General features: G+C 31.5%; 1 protein-coding gene across 3 annotated transcripts in view; it reads left to right on the top strand.

The window, feature by feature from the left end:
- LOC106872388 (protocadherin-18) overlaps positions 1-8,845 on the top strand; it is a 132,724-nt gene extending 123,879 nt beyond the window's left edge. For all 3 annotated transcript variants that reach the window (XM_089362707.1, XM_014919376.3, XM_089362706.1), the window contains one exon: positions 8,445-8,845. The gene's annotated coding sequence lies outside the window, so the exon portion shown is untranslated. The remainder of the gene's footprint in view (positions 1-8,444) is intronic.
- Positions 8,846-9,162: the final 317 nt, after the last annotated feature.

The raw sequence follows: 9,162 nt of genomic DNA, 5'->3' as shown, positions 1-9,162 counted from the left end.
GTGCAGCTGAAGATTGCTCTTCATATTGCATTTAAGGTAATGCTCACATTACTTAAACAAATTGAAGTAGCATGAAACGTGCTTACTGCAATCACTTTTGAAATCCGTGTTGCTTATTGTTTGATTTTAATCACCCATCCTTTTGGGATGTGATATTCGGGTGCCTTCGCATAAGTACCATATTCAAGCCTTGAATATATATATATATATATATATATATATATATATATATATATATATATCTGTAAAAATAAGTGAAGGGGGATGTAGAGAGTAGGATAAAATGGTAAAAAAAAAAAACTGACATAGGGTTTGTGAGACTAACTCCTGCCCTATCAGGGAAAATAGGTTTTAAATGCTTGATGATGTTGTTGCTGTGTATCATATAGAAATATATTTCTTGGAAAGGTGAGTATTTGCATGGATATTTGATTGCTAATTCTAAGCATATGGTTTTGATTTCACTTACATTATTCTTGAATATCTTATTATCACACTGACTCTTTTCTCTTTCATTACTTATAAATCTGAAGCTTGCAATAAATAATACAAAATACAAAGACAAAGCAGCAGAGGTTTCAAATTAATTTAAAGCAAAGATTAGAGTGATTATGTTGATTAATCATTGAACAATTAATTAGGATTTAATCCTAATTTAGCGAGAGATTATCCTAAATAATAATACCTGCTTTACTGATATACATATTGTCAGTTTAATATACCAACAGAAAAATTATCTGTAACAAATCAAATAAAACTTTGCTGAAATATTTTGCTGTAGGCTAACGACAAGCACTCATATCTTTTAGAAATAAGCTTATCTACAAGTAGAGAAAGGCATGGCTGGGTAGTCAAGAACTTGCTTCCCAACCATGTTGTCTTGGGTTCAGTCCCACCGTCTGGCAGCTTGATCGAATGTCTTCCACTACAGCCTCAGGTTGACCACAGCCGTATGAATGGATTTGGTAGGTAGAAACTAAAAGAAGCCCATTGTATGTGAATGTGTGTGTGTGCATGCATGCATTTGTGTGTGTGTGCATGTGCATGTGCAAGTGTGTGTGTGTGTGTTTCTGTGTGCTCTTGTCTAAGCATCACATAACAGTTGCAAATGGGCATCATTGTCCTACAAATAAGATTGTCCATTTCCAATCTTCTGTGAAAAATACATCAGTTCATGAGGAAACATTACCTTGCATGGAAACAGGTTAGTGTTGGCAACAGGAGGGGCATCCATCTGCAGAAAATCTTGCTTCAACAAATTCCATCTTACCCATGTAAGCATGGAAAAATAGATGTTAAATGGTGATGATGAATGGAATGATTACACCAAATCACCTACTGACAAGAAGATTAACATCATAAAGCACTTTATTATATATTCATCTAAGTTTAATCTTTTTCCTTCTTTGCTTTCATTGTTGTTTTTGATGTCATTATTTTTCGTGATAATATCAAAATAATACAGCCGTGTGGTTAAGAAGTCCATTTTACAACCACATGGTTTCAGGTTCTGTCTCATTGTGTGACACCACAGGCAAGTATCTTCTGTTATACTCCCAGGCTAACCTACGCCTTGTGAGCGACTTTGGTTGATGAAAACTATGGAAGCCCATTATATATGTATATATATATATATATATATATATATATATATGTATGTATGTGTATATGTATATATATATATATATATATATATGTACGTATGTATATATATATATATATATATATATATATATATATATATATATATATATGTATGTATGTATATATATATATATATATATATATATATATGTATGTATGTATATATATATATATATATATATATATATATATACATACACACACACGAGCTGGCAGAAACGTTAGCACGCCGGGCAAAATGCTTAGCGGTATTTAGTCTGCCGCTACGTTCTGAGCTCAAATTCCGCCGAGGTCGACTTTGCCTTTCATCCTTTCGGGGTCGATTAAATAAGTACCAGTTACGCACTGGGGTCAATATAATCGACTTAATCCGTTTGTCTGTCTTTGTTTGTCCCCTCTGTGTGTAGCCCCTTGTGGGTAGTAAAGAAATAACACACACACGCACGCGCGCGCGCGCACACGCACACACACATGTGTTGGATCCTGACTCAATCCTGCAACTCACCGTAAAAGACCCCAAAATCATCAGACATTTCATTCAGTTACCGGTCAGGGTTTGTTTCATTTCATCAACTTCATGAAGATGAAAGACAAAACTCATACTAGCTGGATTCGAAAACAGAATATTAAAAAAAAAAAAAAAATTGGAACAAATGCTGCCAAGCATTTCATCCAAAATTCTAAGAATATTGTCATTTTATCACCTACATCTGATATCTTATTTTATCTAGCACAAAAGAATGAAAAGTGAAGCTGACTTTGATGGCTGAAATGAGATTCCTCTGAAGGATTTCTGTAGTAATGTTTCTTATCTAGATGCATAGTTCAGAGATCAGGGAGTCTCTCATGGTCAAGCTGCCACTTCTTTGTATTGAGAGATCACAGCTCCAGTACTACAGACATGGAATTAGAATGCCACAGGAAAGATTGCAAGGTGGATTCTTTAAGCCAAGACAATCTATGGGTAGACCAAGAATAAGATGGTTAGTTAATATCCATTGTCTCAGCTGGTTGTGCTTGAGAATCTATCTGGAAAGTTTAACACTTTAGCATTTAAACCAGCCACATTTGGCCCAAATGTTCTACTTGTTTTATCTTCAAACTAGCCAAATCCAGTTTCTCACACATACCCTGCAATGTCATTCTAAAAATAAACAACTATAACTTTGGAATCTTAAAGCTACAAGATAATACAGGATTAATTTTAAAGATTGTGAATAAATAAGCATTACATTTGATCAAGTAATCTGAATGCTAATAATGGTTGCTTCTGATAGGACCTGACAGTGGGTAAAGAACATGAATGGATGTATGAAATTGAAAGAAATACAGCAAGACCTTTTGTCTAGTGCTGTTAATATTTTAACTAAGCTGATCAAGATAAAATTCAAACTCAGGATATAAAAGCACAAAAAAAAACTATTCTCATTTTAAGATGTTCATATCTAAATTTTAATCGTCCAATATAATCTTATGCTAAGGTGGCGAGCTGGCAGAAACATTAGCACGCCGGGCGAAATGCATAGCAGTATTTTGTCTGTCTTTATGTACTGAGTTCAAATTCCGCCAAAGTTGACCCTTTCAGGGTCGATTAAATAAGTACCAGTTATGCACTGGAGTCGATGTAATTGACTTAATCGCTTTGTCCTTCTTTGTTCCCTCTATGTTTAGCCCCCTGTGGGCAATAAAGAAATAAATATAATCTTATGCTGTAACCTTTTGTTATGATATGTTCAACACATCAGATTAATAATAAATTCTCAGATACAAGGCCAGGAATATATGGGGAAGGAATCAGTCAATAACATTGACCCCTAATATTTCATAAATTTTTTTTTAATCAACTCTTGAAGAATAAAAGGTAAAGATAACTTCAATGATATTTGATTTCAGAACATGAAGTGTCTATCTTTGTTTATCTCTGATTCATCACTGATCTGAATAACACAGTATGATTGATTATGGTGCCACATACTATGGTTATCATAAATTGATCTGTGATCAAGTGTTGGGCCTTGTGGAGGCAATAACCAAGACCTCTGGCAATATGTCATGCTTGAGAAGAAGACCCATCAAGCTGAGTAAAATTGCAGTCGTGACAGATACCAGTGTCCAAAAAAATTGGCACATGAAAGCACAAAGCACTCCTGTGTCATACAAATGGCACCCATGCCGGTGGCGTGTAAAAGCATTCATTACTCTTGGAGTGGTTGGTATTACGAAGGGCATCCAGCTGTAGAAAACCATACCAAATCAGATTGGGGTGTGATGCAGCCTTCCAGCGTGCCAGCCCGATCAAACCATCTAACCCATCCTAGCATGGACAACGGACGTTGAATGATGATGATGATGATGATGATGATGATGATGATGATGATGATGATGATGATGATGATGATGCGAATTGATGAGCAATTAAAAATTCTCTTGGATCTCAAAAACATACCCCTGTGACCATTTACAATACTCAGGAAAACATGGGGTCTTGAAAAACAGCCTATTTTTCTTGTATGTTCTATTATTCATTTATCAATTATTCATTTAATGCAGTCTTTTCTTTTTTTGGAACCAAACAACCATAATAAAACAAGGATAGATGTACTATAAAGTATTTTAGTGCTCTAACAACTGTTCCAATCTCCCAGCTTTGTCACGGGAAAAGACCAAGTCAGTTCTCGTAAAATTTGATGTCAGAATGCAGGTATATAGGCGGTGGTGGCGGTGGTGGTGAATAAGTAGAAGAAATGAGACAATAATCAAATCCTTCATATATCTTTTATTGCGAATTAATTGTAAAATTCATGTTGGCTGGCACTTTAAGTTTCGTCTGATCACTTATTCAACAAGTTTGGTCGAATAAGCTGTCAAGCAAAACTTTCAAATATTAGCCATCGGCTGATTTAAAATTGATTTGAATTTAGTCTCACTAATGAGTCCCTCCATCAGTAAATGTTCTAAGATTCTTAAGCGTGCTTTAAAATGATAGTTCAAATTTTAATATCTGTATTTTAAATTATAAACGTCACTTTGTCAAATATAATAAGCTCGGTACTTTTATTTCCTGTTTTATGTGGTTTGAAGTATAAATATTATTAATTAGATAAAATAAAATTATCAAATGGAACAAAAATATCAGATCATTCAGGAGTATAAAAAACGGAATAGCTTTAAAAGTAAAATCTGGAATTTGTTAAGAAATGGCTATATTCTTGAGTTGCCTCCCTTACAAAGTACTTCTCTTAAAGAGGCAAAACCTTAATGAAAATTCAACATAAAATTATGTAAACTGTTTTCTTTTTCTTTTTATAAGGTAATTCAATAAGAAAAGTTGAAGAATTAGATAGATAAATAGATTGATAGACAGACAGACAGATGGGTGCAGGTATGGCTATTTGGTAAGAAGCTTGCCTCCCAACCACAAGATTATTGGTTCAGTACCATTGTGTTACACCTTGGACAACTGTCTTCTACAATAGCGTTGCACTAACCAAAGCCTTGTGAGAGAAGTTGGTAGGTGGAAAGCAAAAAAGGCCCATCATGTGAGTGTGTGTGTGTGTGTGTGTGTGGTACTGTTTCCTTGATTATTATCATATTATAGTTGTAAATGATCATTACCATCATGCAAACACGTGTCTGGTTACAGCTTACTTGGAAACAAGTGTGAGTTGGTGGTCGGAAGGGACAACCAGGTGTAAAAAAATCTGTCTCAATTCTGACAAACCTGTGCAAAGACGGGATAGTAGACATTCATATGATGACACACACACGTGCACGTGTGCACGCACGCACACATGCACACACACACACACACTCCTCACCACTGGAACATGCAAATACTGTGAAGCATAAGTATTGAGAGTTCTAACAATTGGTTATTGATGCCACTATAGCCTAGCAGGATCAGGAAAGACATTTGCACACATATATATGTATAAATGCATATATATATATATATATATATATATATATATATATATAAGTATATATATATATAAGTATATATATATATATATATATATATATATATATATATATATAAGTATATATATATATAAGTATATATATATATATATATATATATATATATATATATATATATATATATATATATATATATATATATATATATATATAAGTATATATATATATATATATATATATAAGTATATATATATATATATATATATATATATATATATATAAGTATATATATATATATATATATATATATATATATATATATAAGTATATATATATATATATATATATATATATATATATATATATAAGTATATATATATATATATATATATATATATATATATATAAGTATATATATATATATATATATATATATATATATATATAAGTATATATATATATAAGTATATATATATATAAGCATATATATATATATATATATATATATATATATATAAGTATATATATATATATATATATATATATATATATATATATATATATATATACTTACACACATATATATCACATATGCATATATACATATACATGTGTGTGTGTTTGTATATGTGTGTGTATATATATATATATATATATATATATTAATATACATACATAAAAGCACTCACATTTACATATACCTACATATATACATGAATATGCATACACTTAAACACTTTCAGATATTATAAAATTACAAGGACAAGTTATCATCAAATATAATCTTCACTATTTCTGTGTTGTCAAAGATTAGAAACTATTGTGCTTAGATAAATGTTTCATAATTAATTTGAGAGAATCCAATCTACAAACAAAATTGAGTAAAACTAATTAAAAGGATTTTAATGAACTGTCAGTGTTCTTAAGAATTTAAGTTTGTGAAACCTGCTGCAAACATCAAAGAGATAAATGTGACAGATATTAGAATAAATCCATTTTCAAAGACCCAGGAAAGAGCTGCTAAGTGGTTGGTTGACATACTAGAAATAGTGATCAAAACACCCTCAAATTCAACACCATTTTGTTATAAAAGAAGAGAATAATAATTTAACAGAATTTATAATATAGTCCTAGATACTCTATCTCTCTGAGGAAGACAGAATAGTCACAGCTGGAATATATTTCATCGGAGTTGTCCTAATCTTAGATATACTGCGTGGCACCTTGGGCAAGTGTCCTCTACTATAGCCTTGGGCCGACCAAAGCCTTGTGAGTGGATTTGGTAGACGGAAACTGAAAGAAGACCGTCGTATATATGTATATATATGTGTGTGTATATGTTTGTGTGTCTGTGTTTGTCGCCCCCCCCCAACATCGCTTGACAACCGAATGGTGGTGTGTTTACGTCCCCGTAACTTAGCGGTTTGGCAAAAGAGACTGATAGAATAAGTACTAGGCTTACAAAGAATAAGTCCTGGGGTCGATTTGCTCGACTAAAGGCGGTGCTCCAGCATGGCCACAGTCAAATGACTGAAACGAGTAAAAGAGTATACTATGTCTCAGAAAAAGACAGGATAGTCATAGGTTGAATATTTTTAGCCAGGGTTGGCCTGTGGTTAAATAAAAGCAATAAGAATAGCTGTTCACTTCTTTGACAGTGTAATAAGAAGCAATTGAATCACAATATTCTCAAACTTGAGGTCATCATCATCATCGTCATCTTTATCTTCATTGTCAACTGCTGTTTATGTTGTTGTTATCGTTATCAATTTTATGTCTACTGTTTCCATGCTATTATGGGTTAGATGAGATATCATGAGGCAATATTCACTATGTATTTCTTGATGGAAACCTGTACTTGTTTTCAAGTAATATACTTTATTCCAATGGGCATCACATGTCAAATCATCAACTGGAAGAGTTTGCATATGTCAATGCATAGACATGCAGAAATAAATGCACACTCACGTGCACATGCATGTGCACATGTGCATCACACACACGCACGCACGCATGCACACAAAGATGATGGTTATGGTTTATGACACACAACAATTATTTTAAACTGATGGTAGTTATGGCTTGTGATACAAAGCAATTATGTTAAAAGGATGATATTTATGGCTTGTAATACTAAATAGTTATTTTAAACTGATGATGGCTATGGCTTCTGATAAACTGATGATTGTTACGGTTTATGATACAAAGTAAACATTGTTAAACTAATGGTGGTTATGGTTTGTGAAACAGAGTAATCATTTTAAACCGATGATGGCTATGGCTTGTGATACAAAGTGATTATACTAAAATGATGATGGTTATGGTTCATGATGCGGAGTAACTATTTTAAACTAATGATGGTTATGGTTTGTGATACAGAATAATTATTTTAAAATGACGACGGTTATGGCTTATGATACACAGTAATTATTTTAAACAGTTGATGGTTATGGTTTATGATACATAGTAATTATTTTAAACTCATACATTCCTTTACGACATGTATTATTAAGCTTAGGAATTTCTGTTCCAATTTTATAAAAATTTTACTACTTTTCAAACATTTAAATTGAACTCAAAAGAATCTCAGAACTGACAGCGTTGAAGTAAAATGAAAATAAAATTTCTTTATTATTGATTCTTTTGAAAATTAATCCAGGAAGGAAAAAAAAAAAAATGGCAATTTTAATGAACATATTTTATTCATTTTTTTTCCAATTGAATAATGACAGAAACTGTTTAAAAAGATAAAACGAACTATTAATAATATTGTTACTTTACTGTTGATTTCCTTTCGTTCTGTTTGTGTCGCTTTTTTTCTTGCATTTTTTTTTTTTCGGGTTACTGTATATAAATTATTTTTTAAAATATCTTTTCAGATTAATCATTAATGAACTGTAAAGGCTGGTGAAAATCTTTGAATTTCTCATATGAAGAAATGTTGAAAGGAAAATTTAAAAAAAAAAAAAAAAAAATTTAATTTCTGAAGTACTGTAAAGCAAAGCAGCAATTAATTAAGAAATATATAATTTAAGCTATTCTGGAAAATATCTAAATACTATCACTTGCTTGTAGGATAATACTAATACAAAAGATAGTAATAATATACACACCTTGTAAGCAGTGTTGTTTTTCTTTTTAAAGTGAATGTACAAACTAATGAAATCTGAAAAAAATGTTCCTGTAAAAAAAAAAAAAAAAAAAAAGATGCATATATTCTATCTTTGGTATATTAAAAGTCTAAGTGATTTGATGAACAAATAAACATGAATCTATCTACCTCTAACATCTTGCAATCATATTACAATGTGCCTATGTGCCTCCAATAATACTATCGAAACTACTTGAGAAGATTTTGAAATCAAGTCTAATAATACATACATACATACATACATACATAAATATACTTTTCTCTCTTTCTCTCTCTCTCTTCTCTCTCTCTCTGCCTCTCAAAGTACACACACACACATACATACACATATATATATGCATATTTACATATGTGTGTGTGTGTGTGTGTATATTTATATATATATATATATATATATATGTATGTATGTATGTATGTATGTATTTGTGTGAGTATGTGTGTGTATA

Source organism: Octopus bimaculoides, chromosome 14, assembly GCF_046866305.1.
Source record: "Octopus bimaculoides isolate indiv1 chromosome 14, ASM4686630v1, whole genome shotgun sequence".
NCBI classification, from domain to species: Eukaryota; Metazoa; Mollusca; class Cephalopoda; order Octopoda; family Octopodidae; genus Octopus; species Octopus bimaculoides.
The sequence above is the reverse complement of the archived record's forward strand: the minus strand, read 5'-3'. Positions and strand labels throughout refer to the sequence as shown.